Source organism: Martes martes (genome assembly GCF_963455335.1).
Source record: "Martes martes genome assembly, chromosome: 5".
Classification (NCBI taxonomy): Eukaryota; Metazoa; Chordata; class Mammalia; order Carnivora; family Mustelidae; genus Martes; species Martes martes.
This window is the reverse complement of record NC_137892.1, coordinates 147,301,069-147,309,591: the sequence shown is the minus strand read 5'-3', so window position 1 is coordinate 147,309,591 and position 8,523 is coordinate 147,301,069. Positions and strand designations below refer to the sequence as shown.

The 8,523-nt window shown below is 36.5% G+C and overlaps 1 pseudogene across 1 annotated transcript; it reads left to right on the top strand.

Annotated features, from left to right (window-relative positions):
• The first annotated feature begins 6,782 nt into the window (after positions 1 to 6,782).
• On the top strand, positions 6,783 to 7,913 carry LOC308343371 (serine/threonine-protein kinase 35-like; annotated as a pseudogene). Its single transcript has one exon. The product of its transcript is annotated as a serine/threonine-protein kinase 35-like (transcript).
• The last annotated feature ends 610 nt before the right edge of the window (positions 7,914 to 8,523 follow it).

Below are 8,523 nucleotides of genomic sequence, written 5' to 3'. Positions count from 1 at the left end.
GCAAAAATGATTATAGGACATACTCCAGCAAAATAAAACAAAACATGTGAAAATTGAATCCAAGATAAATCATGAGATAAAAGAAATGGTGTTGAACAAACAGACCAGTAAGACTAAGAGTGCTAGAATGATTAATGTTAAAATATTGTCAGGAAATAACACCCCACAAAAATTCCAAGCCTAAGAGAAAGGGTTCTTCTAAGCCTTCCTTGGTTTATTAAATTGCTCAGTTGGAAGATGCAGACATTGATTCCCTATTAATTTAACTTGTAAATTTTCATATTTATTTTATAAGCAAATCTGTAAGATTTACACCCATTTTAGTTTCTGCAGGTGTTTATAGTGATAAAATTTTGATGCATTCAAGAATTATTTTAACAGGTTATTTACATAGGATACATATTTTAAAATATGTTTGCTAGGTGAGTGAATACCTGTATATTACATGATTTTGTATGTGGAGGAACTTTGAAGTTGCAGCTGGTTGCCTCTAACCAAACATTCCTGTGTGTATGACCATATTTTGGCCATTTTGTGCACTCCATGTTTCTCCATTAGCTTTTTGTAAGAAAGAGATTTTGTTTTAAATAAAGAACAAGCTACATCCCAAAGTTGTTTTCCAAAACAAAAGGATATTCTCATTTGTATGTTTGATTAAGATAGTGGGAAATAAAATTGACAGTTTGGATAACATAAAACATTTATGCTGGAGGGGCAGTGGGTGGATAGATGAGTTAAATGAGTGACAGGTGTTAAGGAGGACACTTGTGATGAGCACTGGATTTTATATGTAAGGGATGAATCACTAAATTCTACTCCTGAAACTAATATGACACTATATGTTTGGGTTAACTAACTGGAATGTAAATGAAAACTTGAAACTATAAATAAATAAATAAATAAATAAATAAATAAATAAATACTTTTTAAAATAAACTATTATATAATGAAAAACATTTTTCAAAATTAAATAGTAGGATTTGAGAGAAAATGCAGACAATAATTTTGAAGACAAAATTAGTGAGCCTGAATATATAAAAAGCTAATACGAATTAGTAAGAAAAGTACAAAGATTGTTTATGAAGAAATCAATGTATGAAAGAAGAAAGACATGTGGCAAATAAGTTTATAACAAAGATCCTCAAATTTGCCATGGAGAAGCATAAATGAAGACAAAAGCAGACAACATTGTTCTCTTGGATCAATAAACATTATAAAGTCAGATAGCTTCTATATTTTGAAGACATTGATGATAAACAGCCACTCTTATACACCTGACTTGGGGAAGAGTATACAAATGTATTGGAATAGAAACAGACATATCACAGACATATCAGTTAATATTAAGGAAACACTATTCTTTCACCTAACCAACATATTTTAGATATATATTCTATATAAAAACCAAAAATTTAAATAATCTAGGATAAATAAAATTTTGTTTATAATTGTAAACACTTGTAAAAAAACTAAAATGAACATTTAAAGTGTAATGGTTGAGTAAAATGTAGAATAATCAGTCACTAGAATAAGAAACGTACTAAAGAATTTGGTGCATATATGTTTATTGATCTGAAATATAACCATTTATTCTGCTCAGTGGAGAAAAATCTTCAGGACCACTTGAATTATAATAATGTAATCATGTATTATAATTCTCCAGGTATGTGTATGTCTGTGTGTGTGTGGTTATACATTTCTATAGATGAACTTATATATATATTTGAAAAAATCCAGAAGTTTATGTAACAAATTATTATCTGTGGATGTCCCTGGACATAAAATTAAGGAGCAAAAAGTACTGAGGCACATATTTCTACCTTAATTATTTTGAAAATTTTAAGAAGTCATAGTTCTAACATTTAGGCACTTCATTATATTATTTTATTGATTTATAAATTTTTAAAAATGGTATGGGGTGTGTGACTGGCTCAAATCGTTAAGTGTCTGGCTTGGCAAGGTCAGGATCTCAGGGTCCTGGGATCAGATCCCTGTGTGAGGCTCCCTGCTCAGAGGGGAGTCTGCTTCTCCTTTTCCTTCTGCCCCTCCCCCAACCCACTCTCTCTCTCTTTCCCTCTCTCTCTTTCTCTTTCTCAAATAAGTAAAATCTTAAAAAAAAAGTATAAACCAATCCATTAAAAAAATACCTAGCAGATTATACAGCTTATAATAAAATAAATTATAACATTGGATTTTTTTTTTTTTTGGTTTTCCCACTTATTTCACCAAAAAGTTTTGCATAGTGATGGTTTGTTTTGACTCAATAACTATGTAGATGCTTAGAGAAGAAAAGTTATTTCAAGGACAAAGGAAAAAGAAAAAGGAAAAAAAGAAGTAGTTTTGATTGACAAATTCAACTCTACTGAGAAAATATTTTCTTTAAAAGAAAATTAAGTTCAGGGATTTATAACTGCACTTCAGGCAATAGAACTTAAATTTAGACTGCTAAATCTACATCATCTTAGAGAAAAAAAATATATATATAAACCTTGGTTAGGTCAGGTAATAGCCTGTGAATCTTTCCAGATCAAAAGAAAGTTTACAGTTAGTTAAAGATAACATTTGAGTTGCCTATATAGTTATTAGATAAACCCACATGCTTGAATATATAATTTTTTCAAGCATATTTTCAGTTAATTTATATAATAACATTTGAAAAGAAAACAGAAATTGAAAGGAAAGAAAAGGGCAAAATTTGGCCAGATTAGCTCTTGCTAGTTCAAAGAATCTATGCACTTTGTAATTTAAATAAAATAATTAAATTAGCTTATTTGAAAGACTGACCTTCTAATATTTTAAGGTTGACTTTGTTTAGACTTGTTTGTTTGACTTGTTTAGACTTCCTAAGTCACTAAACTATAATTTCTTATAAGATATTTATTTATAAAAAGCCAAATTGTTATGGGATTTCTTCATTTGAAGTCAAGCAAAATACATAGCCAGCATACAAATATGGGTATCTCTTGGTCCTACAATGTAAGAGTCAACCACAACTTCACAAAAAAAAAAAAAAAAAAAAAAAAAAAATTGTTTCCCTCTTTTAGAAGGGAAAACTTGATTCCTGCCATTTGTGTGAATGCCTCCCAGAAATAAAACTGGTTCTTTGAAACTTACTACCCTTTATTTTCTTATCTATAATTTAGAAAAGTTATTAGACTGATAAACTTACTTGACTGAAAAGGGATGTGGCTGTGTGTGTACGAAAGAGAGTGAGAGAGACACAGAGAGACAGTGAGACAGAGGGAAGGATACCTTTGTTAAAGCAAAGACCTGAACATCTGAACATAGAATAGTATTTTAGCATTTCCATAATCTCTCCTCCTATGTGACATCTTTATTTAGAAATTGTGCAAAGTTCAGTTTATCCTTTTCTAGTGCTGTTGCTTTGACTGGTCTTTGTAAGCTTACTTGCATTGCTGATTCTGGTGCTCGGACTTTCAGAATCAGCCCCAATTTGATGTCTGTTCACACTACCAAACTGTCTTGCCATTTTCGTCTGACCTCTGTTACTCTTTTTGGGGGTAGATTTTGATGCTAATGTTGCCTTTATGTCTCTGAGAGGAGTCATATACACTAGTTATCCTCTTCATTTTTATTTTGAATCATAGTCGTGATCTTTTGGCATACCCAGCTGCTAGAGCTTGGTCACCGTATCATTTATTCCTTTATTCCCTTTTTCTAACTGAATCTTGATTTTCTCCAAATCTTTCATTAGATATCTCCTTTTACTTGTTCCAGAATTGTTCAATAGGACCCAAGCAGCATACACAGGGAGAGAGAGAGAGAGATGCATATACACATATGTATGTACAATATATGTATTAATAACTACAAACGAATTATTAATTACAATTCAATTTTCTTGAATTGTTGGGCTAATATTTATTATTACCTTATTGTGGCTGCCATAATCCTCTATGGAAGATGAGTAACTGGTATCATATTTAGTTTAGATATAAATATGGTTTATATTTATATAAACTTTGGCTTAGCGAAGCAAAATACTATAGTTTGTTTTTGCTAGTATCTCTGATTGTGCTTAAATATTCTAATTCCTGTCACTAGTTTTTGTGTCATCAATCTTTATTTTTTTAAGTTTATTTTGAAATAAATTCAGATGTACAGAAAGAAGCACAGAGATTACAAAGAATTTCCATATATCCTTCATTCAGTTTCTTCAAAATTTCACCAGTCATATAACCACTTATCAACACTTAGAAACTAAATTAATATAATACTAATAACTAATCTACTGATATTACTCAATTTAATTGTCCAACTAACTTTCTTATTCTGGTTCAGGATCTAATCCAGGATCAAATAAAGCATTTGGTTTTCATGTTTCCTTACTGTCTTCCAACATAGTTCCTCATTGTTCCTTTGATTTTCATGACCTTAAAATTTTTGAAGTGTATTTTGTAAACTGTTCTTTAATGAGGGTTTATCTTATGTTTTCTCCTGGTTATATTATGAATTTTTAATAAGAATCCAAAGAAGTAACAGTGTGCCTTTTTTGGTACATCATTTCAGCAGGTAGATGATATCAGTGCTGGTCATGTTAACTCTGTATGCTTAATTAAGTTGAGGTATGACAGGTTTTTCAACTGCAGTTATGGTTTTCCCCTATAATTAGCAAGTATTATATGCCAAGAAACTTTGAAAGTATACAAACAGGATGCTTTTTGTCATACTTGTGTTAATTTTGGCAACCATTGATCTGAAGTTGTTTTTGTCTTTTAAATAAAAAAAAATAGTCATTTATCTTTCTCCATTGGACTGCCTATGATAATCAAACTACCATTTCCACTTTTTTTCTTGAATATGTTGCAATGTTTAACCCATATTTTATAATAAGCAATAATAACTTCAATAAACTAGAGCAATATGTCACAGATCAATGAAACAGAGGATAGAGTTTTTGATTTTGGATAGTTGCAAAGTGCATGGCTTCTAGGGACATTTTGAGAACCTCCTTAAAATGGACAATAAAGAGTCTTGATGAGAATGGAAATTGAAGGTTGGTACCCATATGATATAAAAGAAAAACTAATAGCTTACTATATTATTTCTACTGCCCACTGGAACATTAACAAAACTGAATTACCCTATAAAGAGAATAATGACTTGGAAATGTCTATGAGAAATAAGATCTTCAGTAGTTTTTATCATAGAAAAACTTTTTTTCTAATAATCAATGTAAAAAATTAGCAAATGAAAAGATGGCAAGTTTTGCATATACCTCAGCAATTTGAGGAAAGAAGAGAGTTTTTAAATTTATTTGAAATCTTAAGATCTAGATTTATGTTTTAGGGCTATGATCGCACATTAAAGATGGGTGCCAATATAATTGAAACTTAGCAGAACAGCTGAAAATTATCCAATACATGAATGCCCTTAGTGATAATGATATCCTTACAGAGAGCAATTCTAATTGCAAATTTTAGCATTTCTCATAGTCGTGAAAAGGCATGCCAGCATACAATTCAATCACTTTAATTACTATCAATTTTTTCATTCGTGTTCCATCCTACTGGAAGCAACTAAAAAACTTAAGGTGTCCTTGGCTTGTTTTTGATCCTTGGAAATCTGATGCATGTTTTGCCCTTTTACTCAAGATCTGAGGAAATTAGATGGGGTTATTTCCTGAACTTACCAAGCTTAGAAGAGTAAAGGAGGTCACATCACAAGCAGTGCACAAGTAACACATATTTCCTACAAATTATCTATATTTTTGTTTTCAAACCCAAAGAAGTAACTTCAGGCATCTCATTTCAGGTCAATGGCTGGAAGCTACAGCTTAGATAAACATGAGGGACATTTGGATAAATTTTGTTCCACTGCAGAGTTTAACACTTGGGCAGGTAAATACTTGCTTTTCCTACATAGAGATGTTGTTTAGTTATACTCCTGATTCTTCACTTTTACTATGAAGGGTAAGATCCTAATACTTACTGTTATAAAGTTAACATATTCTGTAAGAAAGAAAATGTCACAGAAAAAAGACTGAAAAGAAGATTGCTTGAGGACCAGAATTAAGATGGGTTAGAATAAGCTCAGTCATACTCAAGAGAATTCACATGAATGAGGATGGAATGAGAATGTGTTCTTTTAAACATAATACGATATTTTAAAACAGGTAATTTCATGTTTTTTTTTTCTTTAAGATACTCTTCTATAACTTTGTAACACATTAAATATTGTCCTCCTGAAAATCCATGTCCAACCACAGCCTCAAAATATTATCTCATTTGGAAATGGATTCTTTGTAGATGTGATTAGTTAAGGATCTTGAGATGAAATCATCTTGGATGTAGGATGGGCCCTAAATCCAATGAGCAGGGTCCTCATAAGAAGAGGAAAATATACAAAAGGACACCAGAGTAGACAATTTGAAGATGGAGACAAATATTGAAGAAACGCTGCCACAGGCCAGGGGATGTCTGGGATCATCAGAAGCCAGGAGAGGCAAAGATTCTTCCCAAAAGCTTCAGAGGAAGCACGGCGCTGCTGACATCTTGATTTTGGAATTTAAGTCTCCAATGTTATGGGAGAACAAATTCTTTTTGCTTTAAAGCACCCAGATTGTGATATTTTGTTACAACAGCCGTAAGAAATGGATACAGATTTGGGTACGGAGACCTGGGCTCTGATAGCCGATACCTAAGCATACGGCAGTGAGTTAGGAACGGAGAGATGGGTACAAGCTGGAGGAACTTTGAGACACTGGGGGCAAAGAGCCTAGACTGCCGTGCAGAGTCGGTTGGTGGAAATATGCATGCACCATGCAACACCGGAGAGGGCGCCTCACGGAGAGGAGGCTGGCGGCGGCCCAGGCCGTGGATCCGGTGGCGTCCGAGGCGGGGGCGTGACCGACCTGGTGCGGCGGTGGCCAGAGCGGGGCGGCGGGTCTGCGCAGCCGTGGTACAGCCTGTTGGGGGGATCCCGCGCGGCAGCTACCGCGTGGTTTAGCAGGCAGGGGCCGGGCGCAGCGGGGCCCGGGGGGTGGTCAAGAAGCTCCGCTGAGACGCTCCCGGGAACGTGGAGATGGAGCTGGCCGAATTCTGGGTCCTGACCAGCCTCCAGCGGCGCCACCAGAACTGTGCGGTTTAAGGAGCGCGACCTGCTGGGCGACGGGCTCGCCCGGGGCCGGAGCCGCGGCAAGAGCTCGCTGCTTGACCTGCGCCTGGTGGAAACGGCGCTCAAAGGAGAGAGGCTCCTGGGCTGTCTGAGGAGCTCTGTTCTCTCTGGTTTGTCATGAGTTCTGTGTAGGAGGAGACTTGAGGCAGGACGTCCCATCCCGGAGGCCGGAACAGCCACCAACGAAAGCTTCATGCTGTAGCTCACGGGCGCCATTGCCTTCCTGCGCAAAAACCACATCGTGCCCAGGGACCTAAAGCCAGACGACAGCCTCATCACCGAGAGGTCTGGCACCTCCATCCTCAAGGTGGCAGATGTTGGACTAAGCAAGGTCTGTGCGGGGTTAGCCCCCCGAGGAAAAGAGGGCCATCGAGACAACAAAAATGTGAATGTGAGTAAGTACTGGCTGTCCTCGGCCTGACACTCCGACGTCTTCATGGCCCCCCAAGTCTGGGAGGGACACGAAGCAGCCAAGACCGGCATCTTTGCCCTCCGCATTATCATCTGGCAGTGATAGAAAGAATCACTTTCACTGACTCTGAGACCAAGAAGGAGCTCCTGGGACCTCTATCAAACAGGGGACCAAATATGTCCCTGTTGGAGAGGCCCTGCTAGAAAACCCAAAGTTGGAGTTGCATATCCCCCAGAAACTAAGGACTTCCATGTCTGAGGGGGTCAAGCGGCTCTTGAAAGATATGTTAGCTGCTAACCCCCAGCACCGGCCTGATGCCTTTGAACTTGAAACCTGAATGGACCAGGTCACATGTCCTGCTTAAAATTCAGGGCAAACATCTTGAGTGTTTTTAAACTAGGTGAATGTACACTTTTTGTTCTGCATTCCAACTTCCTGGACTGGATTCTTCATCTCAGGCCCTAGGGTGGGCCCTGTGGAGCTGGGGGAACATGGAGGATAGAAGACACCAAATGCTTGTTGTGAGAGGACCCGCCCAACTCTTGAGGAGGAGAACTTACTCTTACTCCAGCAGAGTTAAGAGCTGGAAAGTCTAGAGAAGTTCTAGAAAGAAGTCTAGAGAATTTCTCTGAGTGGACATCTCAAGTGTTTTAGAAATACTTTTTCTCGATAATTAATACATGCTTACTGAGGAAAATGTGAAAAAAAAAAAAAGCTTGGTAGAGAAGTTTTTTGTTTTTTTTTTTTAAAGATGTATTTATTTTATTTATTTTAGAGAGAGAAAGAGAGAGAGGGAGAGCAAATAGTGGAAGGCACAGAAAAAGAGGGAGAGAGACAATCGAGCAGACTCCACGCTGAGCACGGAGCTGATAGTGGGGCTCGATCTTAGGACCCTGAGATTATGACCTGAGCCAAAATCAGGAGTCAAATGCTTAACCAATTTAGCCACCCAGATACCCCCCCCAAATGTTTTT